The sequence below is a fragment of the Mus caroli genome, unplaced genomic scaffold (genome assembly GCF_978045245.1).
Source record: "Mus caroli unplaced genomic scaffold, Mus_caroli_1 scaffold_6, whole genome shotgun sequence".
NCBI classification, from domain to species: Eukaryota; Metazoa; Chordata; class Mammalia; order Rodentia; family Muridae; genus Mus; species Mus caroli.
Window position 1 is genome coordinate 34,581,628 of NW_028227261.1, and position 21,286 is coordinate 34,602,913.

The window sequence follows — 21,286 nt, forward strand, 5'->3', positions numbered from 1 at the left end:
CCCTCTGTGGCTCTGGCAGCTGTTCAAATAAGTCCTTTGCCTGAAGACAGATAGGGCTCTGGGATTCTTCTCCCAGGTAGAACGACTTCCTCTGTTGTTTCTCTATGAACTTTCCATGGCTCCCTAACAGCTCACAACAGCATCCCTCTCTCCTCTCAGCTCCTCCTGGTTTAAATGTCCCCATAGGCTCTGGCATTTGACTACTCGGTCCCCAGCTGGTGGCGCTGTTTAGGAGGCTTAGGAGGTGTGGTCCTTTAGGAGAAAGTACTCCATTCCCAGTTAGCTTCCCGTTTGAGGGTCAGGATATGAGCTCTCAGTTGTTGCTGCGGCCATGCCCACTCCCAAGCTTCCCAGGGTGAAGAGGAGCTGTGAACCTAAAGAAACCCTTCCTTGCCTTGGCCATGGCATTTTATGGCAGCAATAAAAAACTGCTGGAGTCATCTTTCTCTTTCTATTTGAGACCATCTAGCTCTGTAGCCCAGTTCAGCCTTGAAGTCACTGTGTAGCCCAGGATGACTAGAAAACTTGTGGGATGCTGCTGCCTCAGCCTACTGAATCCTGGAATTATAGGCATAATCCAGCAGGCCCAGCTGTGCTCACAGTTCCTATGACCACCTTTAAAAATGCTTCTAATCAGCTGGGCGTGGTGGCACACGCCTTTAATCCCACCACTTGGGAGGCAGAGGCAGGTGGATTTCTGAGTTCGAGGCCAGCCTGGTCTACAGAGTGAGTTCCAGGATAGCCAGGACTGCACAGAGAAACCCTGTCTCAAAAAAACCAACACACACACACACACACACATACACACACACACACACAAGCTTCTAATCTAATTTCTGGCAATAGCAGCATCTCCTGCAGCAGCCACGGAAGCCAGTTTGTCCTTCAGTCTTCTCAGAGATAACAGCGCCACCAGCTACCATTCTTGATCCCCAGCAATCTCAACCCTGTGGACCCCAAACCTTTTATGGGCTTAGAGATATAGCTAGCAATTATTTATATTGAATTCTGCCTGTTCAAATCACTGGTAAGATTCTTTCTGTCCATTGTGTCCTGATGGCTTGAATCAGTGCCAGAAGTGGACACAATAAACAGAGCCTTAAAGTGGAAATTTGAAAGAGGTGATACTGAATTGATTCTTGGCTGAAAATCAAGGCTGAACTCCATGATCATAGAAATGCGGATGCTGGCAATCTGTGACATCCCAATCAAATGATCATCTGTAGGTTGAATGGACAATGTGCCTACTCAAAGTTCCCCGAGGGACAAAGTGGTGTCCCCCCTAATCATTATGATAGTAGTGATCCCTGTGGTGTGGAACATACTCTTTTGAATGGGCTGGATTGCGTATAGGAAGACAAAGACCCTTCCGTGGTAAAGTGGTTGCCTATTATGAAGATTTGCATTCAATCCCAACATCAATAAACTAACTGGTCACAGTGGCCCATGGCTGTAACCCAAACCTTCTTTGGGATTTGGAGGTAGAAGCCGGAGGATCAGAAGTTCAAGGTTATCTTCTGCTACATATTGAATTTGCCTAGTATACATGAGTCTTGTCAGAGGGGAAGGGCTGACTACGTGGAATTATGACCAAATTTGACAGATAATTAATGTGTTAGCTAGGGTTTCTTCTGCTGTAACCAAACACCATGATCAAAAAGCAAGTTGGGGAGGAAAGGTTTATTGGGCTTATACTTTCATATTGTAGTCCATCACTGAAGGAAGTCAGGGCGGGAACTCAAACTGGACAGAAACCTGGAGGAAGGAGCTGATGCAGAGGCTATGGATGGGGGCTGCTTACAGGGTTGCTCCACATGGCTTGCTCAGCCTGCTTCCTTCCTTCCTTCCTTCCTTCCTTCTTTTTTTTTTTTTCTTTTTTTTTTTGGTTTTTTGAGACAGGGTTTCTCTGTATAGCCCTGGCTGTTCTGGAACTCACTTTGTAGACCAGGCTGGCCTCGAACTCAGAAATCTGCCTGCCTCTGCCTCCCAAGTGCTGGGAGTAAAGGCGTGTACCACCACCACCCGGTCAGCCCGCTTTCTTATAGAACCCAGAACCACAAGTCTAGGGATGGCCCCACAATGGGTTGGGCCCTTCTCCATCAGTAACTAAGAAAATGTTTTACAGTTGGATCTTATGCATATATTTTAAGCTTCCCTCCCTTCAGATAATTCTAGTTCTGTGTCAAGTTGACATCAGACTAGCCAGCAGGATTAACACACCAGAGAAGAGGATGACATGAATGTCTTCCAGATAAGTATTAATTTCCCCTTTGAGGTGAGAATTCAATGCTTTTGTCTGAAGGAGCAAATGTCTGTTCTATTTTGTTAGCCAGAAAGACAGCAAGAACACCAGAGAAAAGCCTGAAAACAAGAGCAAGCTTCCAGATCATCGTGGTTTGGGAGAAGGCTGGTGTGTTGAAGGTTTGGTCCCTAATGTAGCAGTGTTCAAAGATGAGGCCTCTGGGAGGTGGCTGGGTCTTGAATGGCTTCATCTCGTGACTAGAGTAACGTTGTTTACAGATTCATGCTTTGATGGGTTTGAAAGATCTGATACCTTCTTCTGGCCTCTGTGGGCAATACATGCATATGCTACACAGACATACGAGCATGAAGAACACCTGCACACATAAAGTAAAAATAAAGGCTAATTTTTTTCTACTTCCTGGCCAGCATAATGTGAGCAGTTTCATTCTTCCACGTGTTTCCTGCCACACTGTTCTGCCTCACCAGAGATCTGGGTTGGAAGGGCCAAGTGACTATGGGTTGAAACCTCTAATGCTGTGAGTCAAAATGTTTTTTCTTTAAGTTGATTTTCTCTGGTATTTGAAACAGCAACAAAAAGCAGCCCCAGGGGAGGAGGCTGCCAATTCCCATTGTGCATACCTTGGAATCTTGTATTTTATTCTCTGTTTTTCCTCAGAATTATCTTGGATATTCCTAGACTTGTCTTTAATCTTTCTTATGAATTTTGGGTTCTGTGAGTTACACATTAAATCTTTGTTACGTATTGTAGTGGCTATTCCTGGTTGTCAACTTGACTATATTTGGAATGAACTACAATCCAGAATTGGCTCACCAGTGACCCTTATCTGGAGGCTTGGAGATCCTTATCTGGATCTTGGTATGGAGATCTTGAGCCATAGTGGCTATGGATTCCAGAAGATTAAATCTCCGAGTTTAAGGAGATTTAATCTGGGCTACACCTTTCATCTGGGATTAAAGGTGTGGTGGAACACACCTTTAATCTGGGCTACACCTTCTGCTGGAGACAATATAAGGACATTGGAAGAAGGGAGTCTAGCTCTTGCTCCTTCGCCTGCTTGCCGTGTGAGACTGAGTAACTGCTAGATCCTTGGACTTCCATTCACAGCTGTGACTGAACCATTGTTGGGAATTGGGCTGCCGACTGTAAGTCATCAATAAATTCTTTTACTATATAGAGACTATCCATAAGTTCTGTGACTCTAGAGAACCCTGACTAATACAGAATTTGGTACCAGGAGTGGTTCTAGAGTAACAGAAGTACAAGGATGAATCTTTTAAAATACTGGAATTGGCTTGTTGAGCCACCAGCACTTTCAACTACTGAAACCTCTCTAGATTCTCTCCCTCCTGGGAGCTCAGAGAATTTTGAAGACCCATGGTTGAAACTATATTTCAAACTTAAAGAAGCTAATGCCCTTGATTTTCTTAATGAATTAGGTGATTCAGTGCACAAAGCTTTCTACAAGATGGGGAAAAAATCAGAAAATGATTTTACTGGCTGGCTGCTCTTAGTATCTGGGGAAAAAATGATGAATGAAAGGAAGGAGTTGTGTGATAAAATCGAAAGGCTCCAGACACAAGTAAACGATCTAAAAGTTGCTAAGTGTGTCCTTGAAGAGAATCTTCTCTCTTGCAGCAATAGAGCTCAAGTTGCAGAAAATCAAACTGAAACCCTCATTGTAAGGTTGGCTGAACTACAGCGAAAATTTAAGTCTCAGCCTCAGAATGTGTCGACAGTTAAAGTAAGGGCACTAATTGGCAAAGAATGGGATCCTATAACTTGGGACGGGGATGTGTGGGAAGACCATGTTGAAGCTGAGAATTTTGAATCTTCAGATTCTCAAGGGTTTGCCCCACCTGAGGAAGTAGTACCCTCAGCCCCACCCCTTGAAATAATGCCTTCCCCACATGAGGAGATTAATTTTGCAGAGTCTGATAAACCAGCAATGACTTTCACTACTGATGTTTCTCAAGGCCCACCAATAGTTTCTTCTAGACCTGTAACCAGACTCAAAGCAAAACAGGCTCCTAGAGGGGAGGTAGAAAGTGTAGTCCATGAGGAAATTCGCTACACTACTAAGGAGCTTAATGAGTTTGCTAATTCATTCAAACAGCAACCTGGTGAATATGTGTGGGAATGGATTTTAAGGGTGTGGGATAAGGGTGGAAGGAACATAAAACTAGAGCAGGCTGAGTTTATTGACATGGGCCCTCTGAGTAGAGATTCTAGGTTTAATACGGAAGCTCGCATGGTTAAAAAAGGTGTCAAAAGTTTGTTTGAATGGTTGGCTGAGGTGTTTATCCAAAGATGGCCTACTGGAAATGACTTGGAGATGCCTGATATTCCATGGCTTAGTGTTGATGAAGGGATTTTAAGACTTAGGGAAATTGCAATGCTAGAGTGGATATATTGTGTAAAGCCTAATTGTCCACAATGGGAAGGTCCAGAAGATATGCCCTTCACCAGCTCTATAAGACGCAAATTGGTGAGAGGGGCACCAGCACATTTGAAGGGTTTTGTTCTTTCCCTTTTCCTTGTGCCAGATCTTAGCATTGGAGATGCTTCTGCTCAATTAGATGAATTAAATTCACTGGGTTTAGTTGGATTCCGAGGTAACAAGGGCCAGGTGGCAGCATTGAATCGCCGGAGACAAGGTGATCCTAGTTATTATAATGGACAGCGTAGGCAAAAGAATGTTTATAATGACAGACCCAGTAACGGTCAGCACAGGAAAGGTGAAATTTATAATGGCATGACTCGCTTGGACCTTTGGTACTGGCTAGTCAATCATGGTGTTTCCAGGAATGAAATACATAAGAAGCCTACTGCATATTTGTTTGATTTGTATAAGCAAAAAAATTCTCAAACAAATGAAAGAAAGGCTACATTAGATCGTGGTAAACAGCAATCTCGGCCAGTGAATCAATTTCCAGACTTGAGCCAGTTTGCAGATCCGGAACCCCTTGAATGAAGGGGTGGCCAGGTTCCCCTGAGGAAGGATCCTGATAAGACACCCAAAGGTTTTGCTGTTACCCTTTCTCCAGTTCTTCCCCAGAGGGACCTACGGCCTTTTACAAGGGTAACTGTACACTGGGGAAAAGGAAATAATCAGACTTTTCGGGGTCTGCTGGATACTGGTTCTGAGTTGACACTGATCCCAGGAGATCCCAAGAAACATTGTGGCCCTCCAGTTAAAGTAGGGGCCTATGGAGGGCAGGTGATTAATGGAGTTTTGACTGATGTCCGACTTACAGTAGGTCCAGTAGGTCCCCGGACACATCCTGTGGTGATTTCCCCAGTTCCAGAATGTATAATTGGGATAGATATACTCAGAAACTGGCAGAATTCTCATATTGGTTCCCTGAACTGTAGAGCGAGGGCTATTATGGTTGGAAAGGCAAAATGGAAGCCTCTAGAGTTGCCTCTGCCAAAGAAAATAGTGAATCAAAAACAGTATCATATTCCTGGAGGCATTGCAGAAATTACTGCCACTATCAAGGACTTGAAAGATGCAGGGGTGGTGGTTCCCACCACATCTCCATTTAACTCTCCTATCTGGCCAGTGCAGAAAACAGATGGATCATGGAGAATGACAGTTGATTATCGAAAACTAAATCAGGTAGTAACTCCAATTGCAGCTGCTGTACCAGATGTAGTTTCGTTACTTGAGCAAATTAACACATCTCCTGGCACCTGGTATGCGGCTATTGATCTGGCAAATGCCTTCTTGTCCATAAGGACCACCAGAAGCAATTTGCTTTCAGTTGGCAAGGCCAACAGTATACCTTCACAGTTTTGCCTCAAGGATATATTAACTCTCCTGCCCTGTGTCATAATTTAGTTAGAAGGGATCTTGATCGTTTGGATATTCCACAAAATATCACATTGGTGCACTATATTGATGACATTATGCTGATTGGACCAAGTGAGCGGGAAGTAGCAACCACTTTGAACTCATTGGTAACACATATGCGTATCAGAGGATGGGAAATAAATCCAACCAAAATTCAAGGACCATCTACCTCAGTGAAATTCTTAGGAGTCCAGTGGTGTGGGGCATGCAGAGATATTCCTTCTAAGGTGAAAGATAAGTTATTGCACCTGGCCCCTCCTACAACCAAGAAAGAAGCACAACGTTTAGTGGGGCTATTTGGATTCTGGAGACAACACATCCCTCACTTGGGTGTGTTACTTAGGCCTATTTATCAAGTGACTCGGAAAGCCGCTAGCTTTGTGTGGGGCCTGGAACAGGAGAAGGCCCTTCAACAGGTCCAGGCTGCTGTGCAGGCTGCTCTACCACTTGGACCATATGACCCAGCAGACCCGATGGTACTTGAGGTGTCTGTGGCTGATAGAGATGCTGTTTGGAGCCTCTGGCAGGCCCCTGTAGGTGAATCACAGAAAAGACCTTTGGGATTTTGGAGCAAAGCTCTACCATCATCTGCAGACAACTATTCTCCCTTTGAAAAACAGCTCTTGGCCTGCTATTGGGCCTTAGTGGAAACTGAACGTTTGACAATAGGACACCAAGTTACTATGCGACCTGAATTAGGTGGTAACAGCTTGGAAGGCTGGGGTAGAGTTCTTCAGAAGGCAGTATATGCTTTGAATCAGCGCTCGATATATGGTACAGTTTCACCCATAGCCAGGATTCATGGGTCCAGGAATCAAGGGGTGGAAAAGGGAATAGTTCCACTTACTATCACTCCTAGTGACCCTCTAGGAAAATTTTTGCTTCCTGTCCCCATAACTCTAGGTTCTGCTGGCCTAGAAGTTTTGGCTCCAGAGAGGGGAGTGCTCCTACCAGGAGCTACAACAAACATTCCATTGAACTGGAAGCTCAGACTTCCCCCTGGTCATTTTGGGCTTCTAATGCCCTTAAACCAACAGGCTAAAAAAGGAATAACCGTGTTAGGAGGAGTGATAGATCCAGATTACCATGGGGAAATTGGATTACCTCTTCACAATGGAGGTAAGCAAGATTATGTCTGGAGTGTAGGAGATCCCTTAGGGCGTCTCCTAGTACTACCATGTCCTGTGATTAAAGTCAATGGGAAACTACAACAGCCTAATCCAAGCAGGATGACAAAGGACGCAGACCCATCAGGAATGAAGGTATGGGTCAATCCTCCAGGAAAAGAGCCAAGACCTGCTGAGGTGCTGGCCGAAGGTGAAGGAAATACAGAATGGGTAGTAGAGGAAGGTAGTTATAAATACCAATTAAGGCCACGTAACCAGTTGCAGAAACGAGGATTATAAAGTAATATGAATGCCCCATTGTAAATTTACAAATGCGTTATATCATGTTAGGCGTATTCACAACCTTGTTATTGTTTCATGTGAACATGAGATATTATTTGTCTCAAGTTGACAAGGGGTGGATTGTAGTGGCTATTCCTGGTTGTCAACTTGACTATATTTGGAATGAACTACAATCCAGAATTGGCTCACCAGTGACCCTTATCTGGAGGCTTGGAGATCCTTATCTGGATCTTGGTATGGAGATCTTGAGCCATAGTGGCTATGGATTCCAGAAGATTAAATCTCCGAGTTTAAGGAGATTTAATCTGGGCTACACCTTTCATCTGGGATTAAAGGTGTGGTGGAACACACCTTTAATCTGGGCTACACCTTCTGCTGGAGACAATATAAGGACATTGGAAGAAGGGAGTCTAGCTCTTGCTCCTTCGCCTGCTTGCCGTGTGAGACTGAGTAACTGCTAGATCCTTGGACTTCCATTCACAGCTGTGACTGAACCATTGTTGGGAATTGGGCTGCCGACTGTAAGTCATCAATAAATTCTTTTACTATATAGAGACTATCCATAAGTTCTGTGACTCTAGAGAACCCTGACTAATACACGTTTGTTTTGTTTTTTTTTTTTAATTAGCCTTTACTTTTATTTTATGTGTGAGGTGTTCTGCAGGCATGTATGTGCAACATATGCACGGAGTGCCTGCAGGTGCCAGAAGTGTGGAAAGCTTTTGGGGGCCACTCCTAGACCCTTGGGCAGACATTTGGCTGGTGTAAACTCAAGGTAGGAGTCTGACTTTGGGCCTGGACCCAGGAAAGTGGCCCAGATTAAGAGTTAATGCAAAACTCAGAGCGGCCGTCTGGGAAGCTTGAGTGGCGTTCCTTTCGTCTTGGTCATCCTGACTAGCCCCTAGAAAGGTGTTTACGGGATTTTGTTTATTGCCTTGCTTGGCCCATGACCCAGAACTGATCTTATCATTTTACATGTACTTAAAGTAGTATAAAAGCAGACTGGGGAAAAAATAAACTGCTTCAGCCTCAGAACTGGCTGGGGTCATGCTACAGGGTTGTGTAATTGTCTTTTTTTTTTTTCTTTTTAATCCTCACTCCTGCTCTGGAGAACCTGTTGACTGTCTGAGCTGGCTCGGTCACAGACGAAGGTTATCAGATTCTTCATAACTGGAGTTAGAGATGGTTGTGAAGATAGGCAGATCTCTGTGAGTTTGAGGTCAGCCTAGTCTATGTAATGAGTTTCAGAACAGCCAGGGCTATGTAGAAAGACCCTCTCTCAACAAAACAAAACAAAACAACAAGAAGAGCTGAATTTGAAGGTTTATTTAGGCAGACAAATGACACCCGTCAGCATTGTTTTGTTTTGTTTTGTTTTTGTTGTTGTTGTTGCTGTTGTTGAGTTTTGGAAGTTAAATATGTGAAGGGAAGAGCAAATGACTGAACACACCAAGCAATGTGCTGAGCTAATTATTATTTAGATGTCATCTATTAGCTCCAAACCACCCATGTCTACTCTATTGGGGCAGGGACTCTGCAAGTCCCTGCCTTGCCCAAGCAGGCTCCCCATTAGTGAGCAGATAGGAGGAGACTGGAGAGGAAGAGGGGGCTGGCTCCTTCCTTTGAGTTATCTGAGTTTATGAGCATCACCCAGCCATCCTCCTTCAGCCTGGCCACCGTAGATGCTTCCTGTGGGCTCTCTGAAGACAGTTGACAGCTTTCCCATTCTTGCAGACCAACTCCATCCTGCTTCAGTTAAAAGTTACAGTAACAGGGGCTGAGAAACGCCCCTTCTTAGAGATTGAGCTTCACTACGCAGGGCTCCTTAGTTAAGCTTGAGTTTTGATCATTTAAACACCTTCCCTTGGTTCGCCCATCTCAAGCTCCTGGAATCATTGTTTCCAAGACATCCTTTTCTTGCCTCAAAGCCGTGCAGTGGGTATGACTGTCTGCACATGCTCCAGGCTTAGCCAGTATTTCTATCGTTTTATTGATATAGATAAGGAACCTGGCCCACAGAGCAATTAAGTCACCTTCTGTTGGTCACAGAGCTGGTGACAGTCATACTTTGATAGATATAATAGGTAATCTATTTTTCATATGATTCAGTTTCCTGTTGTAGTCGTACTCTGCAGGTACCTGAATGGACCAAGCCTTTGGTCTATCAGGTTGTTTCAGCAGTTTGTTCAGCATTGTGGGATTCTGCTTTTATGGGGAAGGAAAAGTGGATGGAGAAAAGAAGTGGGGGGGGGGGAGGAAGAGAGACATTTGCATGTTGTTAAGACTGGACTTTGGTGGCAAATAGATCTTGAGTAATATCTCAGAATTACCTTATACTATGTACAACTTGCACAAATCAAATAGATCACTCTGTTTTTGTTAGACTCCATTTATTCTCCAAATAGCTGCACAAGATTTTTTTTAAAAAGGATGGGACATCAATTTGTGGCCTATGACTGCCCCCTAGAGGCAACATTAAAATACTGCTCCATAACTGTGTTAACTATAGTCTCAGAACTGTCCAGCCCAAAAGCCAGCAGTTTCTGCAAGTTAAACAGCCCCTTCGTTGATAATTAGTCACCGGGGTCTCTGCATTCTTTTTTTTTGGTTTTTTTTTTTTTTTGGTTTTTCGAGACAGGGTTTCTCTGTATAGCCCTGGCTGTCCTGGAACTCACTTTGTAGACCAAGCTGGCCTCGAACTCAGAAATCCACCTGCCTCTGCCTCCCGAGTGCTGGGATTAAAGGCATGCGCCACCACGCCCGGCGCTCTGCATTCTTTGAATGGAAAGTCCGTGCTTCTTTGTGGGGATAAATAAGAGTTAGAGGCCTAGGAATATTGGTCAGGTAGTAAAATCCTGTCCTGAAAGCACAGGTCCTGAGTTCACTCCCTAGAAGCCAAGTTTTAAAAAACAAAAAAACAAAAAAAGAGGGTGTGTTTCAGGATGCGGTGGCGCACACCTTTAATCCCAGCACTTGGGAGGCAGAGGCAGTCGGATATCTGAGTCAGAGGCCAACTTGTTCTACAGAATTAGTTCCATGAGAGCTGGGGCTACATAGACAAACTCTGTCCTGAAAAACCAAACAAAACTAAACCAGACAAACAAAGAAACAAACAGGTGTGATGGTAGTCCAGCATGGGGGTGGGCAGAGACAGGCGATCCCTGGAATTCACAGGACAGCCAGCCTAGCCTATTGGGTTGGCTAGTGTGGGTACAGGCAGACAGAAGAGCCCCAAAGAACCAACCAAGTCCTATGAAAATTTACCCACCACCAATAACAACAACCATGCCTTAAAGAAACAGACTACCCCTGGGTTATGCAAACTACAGCAAACAGCCAACTAAACAAACACAGCAAACAGACAGAAACCCAAAGGAATATGACCCAGTGCATCTTATTAGGCTAAAAAAGGTCTACAATTGTTCATCCTAAATTTATATAAGGTTGGGAGACCAGAGAGATAGGTCAGTGTCTAAGAGCACATGCTACTCTTGCAGAGGCCCCAAGTTCAGTTCTCAGTATCTGTTTGGTGGCTCACAACTACCTGCAACCCCAGCATCCTCTGACCTTCAAGAATACCTGTGTGCACATATGCACACACACTTGTGTAAGCACACACACACACACACGCATGCACACAGGTGTACACAGTATATATCTTTACATTTATATAAGTTTGGGAGTTCAAAGGTATGTATATCTGACTCCATAGTAATATAGTACAGCTGGACTAACTTCACACAGTCAAGTGTCCCCGTGACAAAATGTATTAAGCAGATACATAGAAGTTTAAGCGTGTCCCAGAAGCTCAGAATAGGTTTTAATGCCCCTCAGGTTTACTCAAAATCTTTCTCTACCACCAACAAACAAACAAAAGTATCTGATTCTAGTTTTCAAAAAACAATTAATTTTGGAATTACCGATAAGGATTTTAGACCTACACAACCAATGCCCAACTAAGCCAGGATGGTATGAAAAACGAAAATTCAATCCAAATTTAGCCGTGAATATATTGACAGAAATACTACAGTAAACACTAAAAAATAGAATCTGGTATTGTATAAAATCAGTACGCCCTGGGTCAGGGGACCTGGCTCAGTTGGCAAAGTGCTTACCATACAAGTGTGAGGACCCAAGTCTGGGTTCCCAGAGCCCATGTTAAAAAAAAACAAAAACAAAAAACCCCTGGTTCAGTGGTTTTGAGCACCCATCATGCTGATGGAGGTGGAAACAGGATTCCTGGAGTTCACTAGCCAGCTAGCCCAGCAGAGTCACCCAGCTCCATGTTCAGTAAGAGACCTGCTCTCAACCTCTGGCTTCCACATGCATGTACATGTGAACACACATGTACACTCAAATCATGTATACACGGACAAATATACAAATACTCCTACACATGCACACACGCCTTCTGGTCATTGGGATGGATGTGCAGCGTCACTGTAAGAATCAAGCTCACTGCAGAGCCCAAGAGACACAGGAGATCCACTTATATCTCACTGAGAGGCCCAACAGTTGTCCACCACCCAAGCCCTGCTGTCGTTAAATCCTCGGGGAGCATGCAGCTGCTATGCACAGCAAGGCCTGAGGGACTCACTCTGGCTCAGCATGCTGCCCTGCATCTCTCACTGCTTCCTACAGTTCTAATTGTGTGAGCAGATGGCCTGACGCCCACCGGCAACACCTCCAAGCCCACATAGCAAGGGCTGCTTACCCAATGCCCCCATTTATCTTCCCTTTGCAGTCTCCTAGGAAACAGGAGAGTTGAAGACCAAGGTCAGTGCTGTTTGAGCTTGCAGACTGATATGCATTTTCTCTTTATTCACAAATGGACAATTTAAAGTTAGGAAATTGGAAATCTGTCACTCTGGGTGCCAGTTAGATGGTAAAGGGGGGAAAATGACATGTTTTTCTTTTCTTTTTAGATTTATTTATTGTTATATGTAAGTAAACTGTAGCTGTCTTCAGACACACCAGAAGAGGGTGTCAGATCTCATTATGGATGGTTGTGAGCCACCATGGGGTTGCTGGGATTTGAACTCAGGACCTTTGGAAGAGTAGTCAGTGCTCTTAACCACTGAGCCATCTCTCCAGCCCAATGAGTCTTTCTTTCTTTCTTTCTTTCTTTCTTTCTTTCTTTCTTTCTTTCTTTCTTTCTTTCTTTCTTTCTTTCTTTCTTCCTTTCTTTCTTTCTTTCTTTCTTTCTTTTGTTTTTGTTTTTTGTTTTTTGTTTTTCAAGACAGGGTTTCTCTGTGTAGCCCTGGCTGTCCTGGAACTCACTCTGTAGACCAGGCTGGCTTCGAACTCAGAAATCCGCCTGCCTCTGCCTCTCAAGTGCTGGGATTAAAGGAGTGTGCCACCACTGCCCAGCAAGTTTTTCAAAGATACACAAGTAGGACTAAGAAAGTTAAACACCATCTTAGTCATCGATGTCGTCGTCGTCATTATAGTGTTATTTTAGTTGTTAACAAGGGCAGGAGAGATGGCTCAGTTCTTAAAAGCATTTGCTACTCTTGCAGAGGACCTGGGTTTGGTTCCCAACATGGGTATGGTAGTTTACAACAACTACCTGTACTCCAGGTTTGGTGCCCACTTCTGGCTTCCAGGGGCACTGCAGGCACATGGTGAACTTACATACACTTAGGAAAAGTGTAAGTACACACTTATACTCATAAAAATATAAATAAATAAACAAATAAATGTTTAAACTTCACAGCAAATTAAAAATGGAAGGCAGGGACCAGTCATAGTGGCATGACCTCTAATTCTAGCATTGGGGAGGCAGAATTTGGTAGATCTCTGTGATTTGAAGGCTAGCTTGGCCTACAAAGTTAATTCCAGGACAGTCAGGGCTACATAGTGAGACGCTGTCTCAAAAAACAAAACAAAACAAACAAACCAACTAGAGAGAATGAGGCAGCACTGTCTCTCCATGTAGACGATATTCCTGCCAATTCAGAAAAATCCAGAGAAAAACTGATTGAACTAGGAGAGTTCTGCAGAATGGCTAAGAATGCGATCGATAACAACAGCCAAATCCAGTATATTCGTATTTAGAAGAATAAGAAACCAGAAAGTGTGATGAGTGAAAGGATTCTGGCCCAGAGCTCACCAACCAGACAACCAGACAAGGCTGGCTCAGGGATCCACTTTGCTCTATCTTCTTCCTAGTGCTCAGAATGCCACATGCCTGGCATCTTCACAGGAGTACCAGCGCCAGACTCAGTCCTCATGCTTGTGTGACAAGCACTTCACTGAGAGAGCTGCCCCCAGGCCTGACAGCTTTTGCTTTTTCTTTTTCTTTCTTTCTTTCTTTCTTTCTTTCTTTCTTTCTTTCTTTCTTTCTTTCTTTCTTTCTTCTTATTTGAGTGTACACACATGCACTCTGCAGGGCACATGTGGAGATCAGAGGACAGACAACTCTCAAGAATTGGGACACATTGATATTCTGTTATTGGACACACCACATTAAAAAATGCATTTGTTTGTCTCTACCTTTAGCTATCACGAGTAGAAAAGACACCATTCATGAACATTTGTGAATGAATAGAGGAGAGGAACCCAGAGTGAATATTCTTGAGGATGTGGTCATTCTATGCTTAATTTTTTTTTTTGAAGAGTCAAATTATTGAGACTCACCATTGCAAATTCCCACTAGCAATGTCCAAGTGTTTCCACTTCTCCACATCCCTATTGTCTTAGTCAGGGTTTCTATGCCTGCACAAACATCATGACCAAGAAACAAGTTGGGGAGGAAAGGGTTTATTTAGCTTACATTTCCACATTGCTGTTCATCACTAAAGGTAGTCAGGACTGGAACTCAAGCAGATTAGGAAGCAGGAGCTGATGCAGAGGCCATGGAGGAATGTTTCATACTGGCTTGCTTCCCCTGGCTTGTTCAGCTTGCTTTCCTATAGAATCCAAAACTACCAGCTCAGGGATGGCACCACCCACAATGGGCTGGGATGGGCTGGGATGGGCTGGGCCCTCCCCACTAATTGAGAAAATGCCTTACAGCTGGATCTCATGGAGGCATTTCCTCTGCTGAAGCTCTTTTTTCTGTGATAACTCCAGCTTGTGTCAAGTTGACACACAAAACCAGCCAGTACACCTACCAAAGACCAATAATTACTATTGTCTATTTTTAAGATATAGCCATTATAGAGGAAATGAGGTGGATTTTATTTATATATTTATTAGTAGTAGCAGTATTAGGATTTTTGAGACAGGGTCTCTGTAGACTTGGTTGGCCTAGGGCTCACTGTGTATACCAGGTTAGCTTTGAACTCAGAGATCTGCATCCCTCTAACCTCCCACGTGCTGGGATTAAAGGGGTACACCACCACATCTGACTGTGGTTTCATTTATATTTCCTTAATGACCAATGCTGATCTTGTCATGCACTTGTGGAGTGTGAAGAAGATAGATACGTTCATCTTCTTCAGAGAAATGTCTACTCAAGCATTTTGCCTGGTTTTAAATTCAGTGGTCTATCTTTTTGTCATTGAGTTTTAAGAATTCTTAGTATACCTGTCTCCTAAAAGGCTCTGCCAGAGCTTGACCAATACAGATGTGGATGCTCGAAACCAACTAATGGTCTGAACACAGGGACCCCAGTGAAATTGTTAGGGGAAGGACTGAAGGAGCTGAAGGGGATTGCAACCTCATAGGAAGAACAACAGTAACAGTATCAACTAACTAACTGCTCCCCGCTGCCCCCCTGCCCTCCCCCAGCTCCCAGGGACTAAACCACCAACCAAAGAGTATACATGGAGGGATCCATGGCTCTAGATACATATGTAGCAGAGGATGGCTTTATCTAACACCAATGGGAGGAGAGGCCTTTGGTCCTGTGGAAGCTCAGTGCCCAGGCGGGGATGCTAGGGTGGTGAGGCAGGAGTGGGTGGGCGTGTGGGAGAGCCCCCTCATAGAAGCAGGGAGGGGGATAGGATAGAGGGTTTGTGGAGGGGAAACCAGGAAGGAGGACAACATTTGAAATGTAAATAAATAAAATAACTAATAAAAATTCTTTATATATTCTGGATAGTAGATTTTCACTGGATATTACTTACAAATGTCCTCTGCCTTTCAGTAGGCTGTTTCTCTATAGGGTCTCATTGGTGTATAATGGTTTTTAAGTCTAATTTATCTATTTTTGTTGATGCTGTTATTTCTTGTACTTTTGATATTTTATCAAGAAAATTATTGCCAAATCCCAAAATTTTTAAATTGCATTTTATTGATTAAATTATTGATTAAGCTGGGCGTGGTGGTACACGCCTTTAATCCCAGCACTCGGGAGGCAGAGGCAGGCGGATTTCTGAGTTCGAGGCCAGCCTGGTCTATAGAGTGAGTTCCAGGACAGCCAGGGCTATACAGAGAAACCCTGTCTCAAAAAAAATTATTAATTAAATGATTATTCAGAGAGAGAGAGAGAAAGAGAGAGAGAGAGAGAGAGAGAGAGAGAGAGAACATTATGCTACAGCACAAATATGGAGATCAGAGACAACTTTTGGGAGGGAATTGGCTCTCTCCTTCCACCAGGATTGGACTCAGGCAGGAGGCCTTTTACCTGCTGAGCCCTCCACAGGCAATTTAAGAAGTCATTAATTTATCTTTATGTATGTGTATGTGCCTGATTGTTGGGCTGGAGAGATGGCTCAGCCATTAAAGGCTAGGCTCACAACCAAAAATTAAAAGCTTCCTTGTACAAGTTGCCTTGGTTATAATGTTTTATCACAGCAAAAGAAAGTATATAAGTCAGATTCCCAGGACTCAGTCCTTAGCATCGATAAAAATAAAAAGAAATAAAAGAAATGTTAAGGGGACTGAAGAGATGTCTCCTTGGGTAAGAACACTTGCTGCTCTTCCAGGGGACCTGGGCTTAATTCCCAGCATCCACACCACAGCTTACAACAATATATAATTCTGGTTAAAATAAATTTATAAATGTAATAAGATTGTCTATAAACATTCTCTTGTATAAAAATATTTCTTTATTTTTATTATGTTTATGAGTGTTTTGCCTGAATGTGTGGGCCATGTATGTGGCCGGTGCCAATGAAGACATAAAAGAGCTTAAATCCCCTGAACCTGGAGTTACAGGTGGTTGTGACCTGCCATATTGGTGCTGGGAATTGAACCTAAGTCTTTTTGTTTGATTTGGTTTTTTTTAGACAGGGTTTCTCTGTGTAACAGAGCCCTGGCTGTTCTGGACTTGCTAATGTAGACCAGGCTAGCCTCGATCTTACAGAGATCACCCTTCCTCTCCTCTCAAGTGCTGGAATCAAAGCTGTGTGCCACCATGCCTGGCCAAGAAGAGCTGTTAAGAGCTGATCCATCTTTCCAGCCTCCATCCCTTGTTTATTTTTTTTTTATTTTGTTGCTTACTGTTTCATTGTTGTTTTGTTTTGTTTTACTTTTTATGTCACTCTCTCCATATGTTACAACTTTCCTTGCGGGAAACTATGTCTCTTAAGAGTGATCCCCAAGTCAACAGCTTGCACATCACCTGGGACCTTGTTAGAAATGAACTTTCTTGGTTTTATCCAAAGATCTACTCTGGGAGTGGAGTTCAGCAATCTCAACAAACCCCGTGTTATGGTTCCCATGCATGCATAGGTTTTAGTACTGCTGTCTGGGATATGGAACCTTCCATAGAAGCCCGGGGTATTGGTGAATCCAGTGCTGTGAGATGTCTATGTAAGGCAGGAAAGTGGCCACCAGCTCTAGACTGTGACAGACTTGAACATGACTTCCTCCTGCCCACACAGTAATGTGTTCCTGGCTCACAGATAGGCTGTTTTAGCTTCTGGTCCCTCAAATAATCTCCAAGCCACAAACACTGATTCAGTTAGAACTCAAAGGACCCCTGGTGACTGTGGCTGCCAAGAGCTGCAGGCTTCCATTTGGTTTGTTCTTTCTTACTTTTTTTTTTTTCTTCCCTCTGGTGCTGAAGATGGAACCCACAGCCTTGCACATGCTATGAGAATGCTCTAACTAAGCTACATCTCTAGCCTCAAGCTCGTTCTTTTCTTTAGGAGCCTGCTGCAGTATAGCTCTTAGCACCTGCCCCCCCACATTCATGTTTGCTGTTCCCGATAGGGCTGTTGCTTCACATAAATACACCTCCTATGACAGCAACCCACAGCCTGTGATTCAGCCTCAGTGAGAGAGGCCCAGACACCCAGTGTGCTAAGAATAGAATTTTCCATTCCAACTTTATTGAAAAGACGCTTTTTCTCTGCTTCATTCATCAGATATTAAAACTCTACTAAATGTCAAAGAGTTGTGCAGTGGGCTGAGGATACTGTGCTAAATAACCTGACAAGGTTCTTGCACAAGAGCACAATACAGCTTGTGTCAAGCGTGGCTGTGATATGTAACCTCCCTCTGTGTAATATAGAAAAGAATGCTTCCTACTTTCTTACTCACTGCGAGACCCAGAGCACCGTAAAGACCGGTAATTCTAAAATCCATTATCATGTGAAAAGATGAGTCCTATCTACTGCCAGAGCTTGAGTTCATCACTGATCAGTCGTAGGCTGATTTCCAGAGCATTTAATGAGATAGACAGGTCTGGTTTGTCACAACTTTTATTGTTCTGATGGTTATGTTGTCTGACCCAGTCACTTTTGGGACACCTAAAGGGGGTAACATGGTCTGTCTTAGTAAGGGTTTCTATTGCTGCAATGAAACACCATGACCAAAAAGCAAGTTGGGGAGGAAAGGGGTTATTTGGTTTATACATCCACAGCACAGTTCATCATCAAAGGAAGCCAGGACAGGAATTCAAGCAGGACAAGAACCTGGAGGGAGAAGCTGATGCAGAGGTCATGGAGGGGTACTGCTTACTAACTTGCTTCACATGGCTTACTCAGCCTGCTTTCTTATAGAACCCAGAACCACCAGCCCAGGGGTGGCCCCACCACAATGGGCTGGGCCCTTCCTGTTAATCACTAAGTAAGAAAATGCCTTTCAGCCAGACCTTAGGGATGTACTTTTTCAACAAGGCTTCCCCCTCTCTGATGGCTCTAGTTTGTGTCAAGCTGACATAAACTAGCTAGCACATGGGGCTTAGGGAAAAAAAAAAATGTGCTGTTAAAGATGGTTACCGTGGCACTGCATGTTCTATAAACAAACTAAATGGTCATTTTGCCAATGTGAGCAAACTGTTGGGATGCCTAGGTAAAAGGAGATGATAATCTCTACTTCGAAATGTGGATGGGGAGGGGACGGGGTTCTGGTATAGTGGCCCACTTCCTTTAATCCCAACACTTAGGAAGCAGAAGCAGAAGGATGTATGAGTTTGAGATCAGCCTGGTTTATATAGCTTGTTACAGGCCAGTAAAGGCTAAATAGTGAGACTGTCTAAAAATAGAAACCTCCATGTTATTGGGAAGATAGCTCAGTGCACATACTACTTGTTGAACAAGCATGAGGACATGAATTCAACTCCAAAAATCTAGTTAAGAGAAGGAGGAGGAGGAGGAGGTAAGAAGAAGGAGAAGAAAGAAGGAGAAGGAGGAGGAGGAAGAGGAGAAGAAGAAGAAGAAGTGGAGGAGGAGGAGGAGGAGGCAGCAGCCAAGGATGGTGATGCATCCGGAACTTGTAGCTTCAGGGCTGGAAAGGTGAGGATCTCTCCAGATACACTGCGGCATGCATGCACACTCACACCACACATAAAGGATGCTACATTACCTCCCACCCCCAGCCGCCACACACACACTGAATACAAATGTCTTAAGTTTATATGGCACTGGGCACAGAGGTACAGTCCTGGAGTTTCAGCACCAGTCTCCCAACACTCCTTTCCGAGCTGCTTCATAGACTTCTGGACTTCAGCTCTCTGTTCAGAAGGATACGGGATGTGTCCTTGTACATCAGCCGGCAGCAAAGAGAAGAGTTGTCCTTGGACTCAGCTGTTATTGCCACGTGAAGTTAGTAGTGAGAACGGAGATGTATTGTGAATTAAAAGGGGGGTAAAGTTTCCCACTGTGTGGTTTTGTTTCTAAGACAGAGTCTCCTCTAGCACAAGGCTTATCTTAAACATAGGCTGGCCTTGAGCTCGTGACCTTCCTGCCTCTATCTCCTAATGCTGGGATTACTGATGTGTGCTACGATACCCTGACAAGGTGTATCCCAGGCTGAAACCCTCCTGCCTCAACTTCTTCAGCATGGCTAACTATGTGGATTTTTTTTCTAATGCTCAATTCTACAATCCTCTGACACCAACTCAATGTCTCAGAATTCAATTCAACTCAATTCAGATCTAACACAGACCACACAGGTTAAGGATTCAGCCCCATCAGACTGCTCCCACCTTTAGACACTAACCAAAATGCAGTCCTTATGCTATCTGTACTCTGCCCAGATGACTACAAATTTGGGGGCTCCCCTGGCCCCATCCTCCTCAAATTCAGTAATTCTCTAAAACACTCACAATGCTCAAAAAAGAGAATACATTATGATAGCAATTTATTATAAAAGGTACGCAACTAAGGAAGAGCCTAATGGAAGATTCATGGACCAAGAAGATGCTGTAGGGGACATACTCATACTCTTCAAGCATGGCCTGGCCTGCCATCCTCAAAATACATCAACATATTCAGCTAACCAAAGCCCCCAGGTATGGGGTTTCCTTACATGGGCTCAGCTGAATCACTGATGGTAGAATTCAATTTCCTGTCTCCTACCTTTTCTGAGGGATCTGGAGGTGGAACTAAAACATTCAGCCTCTGATGAAGATGCTGATTCCTCTCGTAACCAGTTCCCAACTTCGACGGTGAAAGGGCCCCACAATGATTCAACTGCTGAGCAATAACTCAGAAATGATCAAAATGGGCTAACTATGAATCGCAGAAGACTTGATCACATCATCCAGGCAATTCCAAGGGGTTTTAAGCGCTTGGAACTTTGGTCAAAGATCAATTACACAAATGTATTCTTAATACACCAGCCCCTGTTCGAGGGCAGCCTGGTCTACAGAGTGAGTTCCAGGACAGCCAGGGCTGCGCAGAGAAACCCTGTCTCGAAAAACCAAAAAAACAAAACAAAACAAAATCCAAAACAAAAAACAAAAAACAAGTAACATTATATGAATTCAACTGGTTATATTTAGGAATACATATATGTATATATAAATATATAGTTGGCATGTAGTAACAATTGACTTAAAAAAAAAAAAAGAGGCCATAAATTTGAAGGATAGTGGGAAGAGGATTACGGGAGGGCTTTTGGGGAGGAAAGGAGAAAAATGTTATATTTAAAATATAATATCAAAAATTAATATCAATGTAAATGTGACCATGTAACTTCCTTGCTATCACCCCATGATAGCTTCTCAAAGTCCCCAAGTTTTTCACAAAGCTTGCAGGCCCTGACATGAGGTGGCCTCTACCCATCTCTCCTGCCTGAATTTGTGTCCTCCATTTCCACCTCATTATGCTCCTGCCTCTCAGTTCAGCTTTCATCTTAAAAGTCTCCTCAGGCTGGAGAGATGGCTCAGTGGTTAAGAGCGCCCACTGCTCTTCTGAAGGTCCTGAGTTCAAATCCCAGCAACCACATGGTGGCTCACAACCATCCATAATGAGATTTGAAGTCCTCTTCTGGTGCATCTGAAGACAGCTACAATGTACTTAGATGTAATAATAAATAAATCTTAAAAAAAAAAAAAAGTCTCCTCAAGGGGCTGTGAGGTGGCTCAGCTGGTAACAGGGCTCGCCTTGCAACCCTGGGACCTGAGCTGGTAAGAGGAGA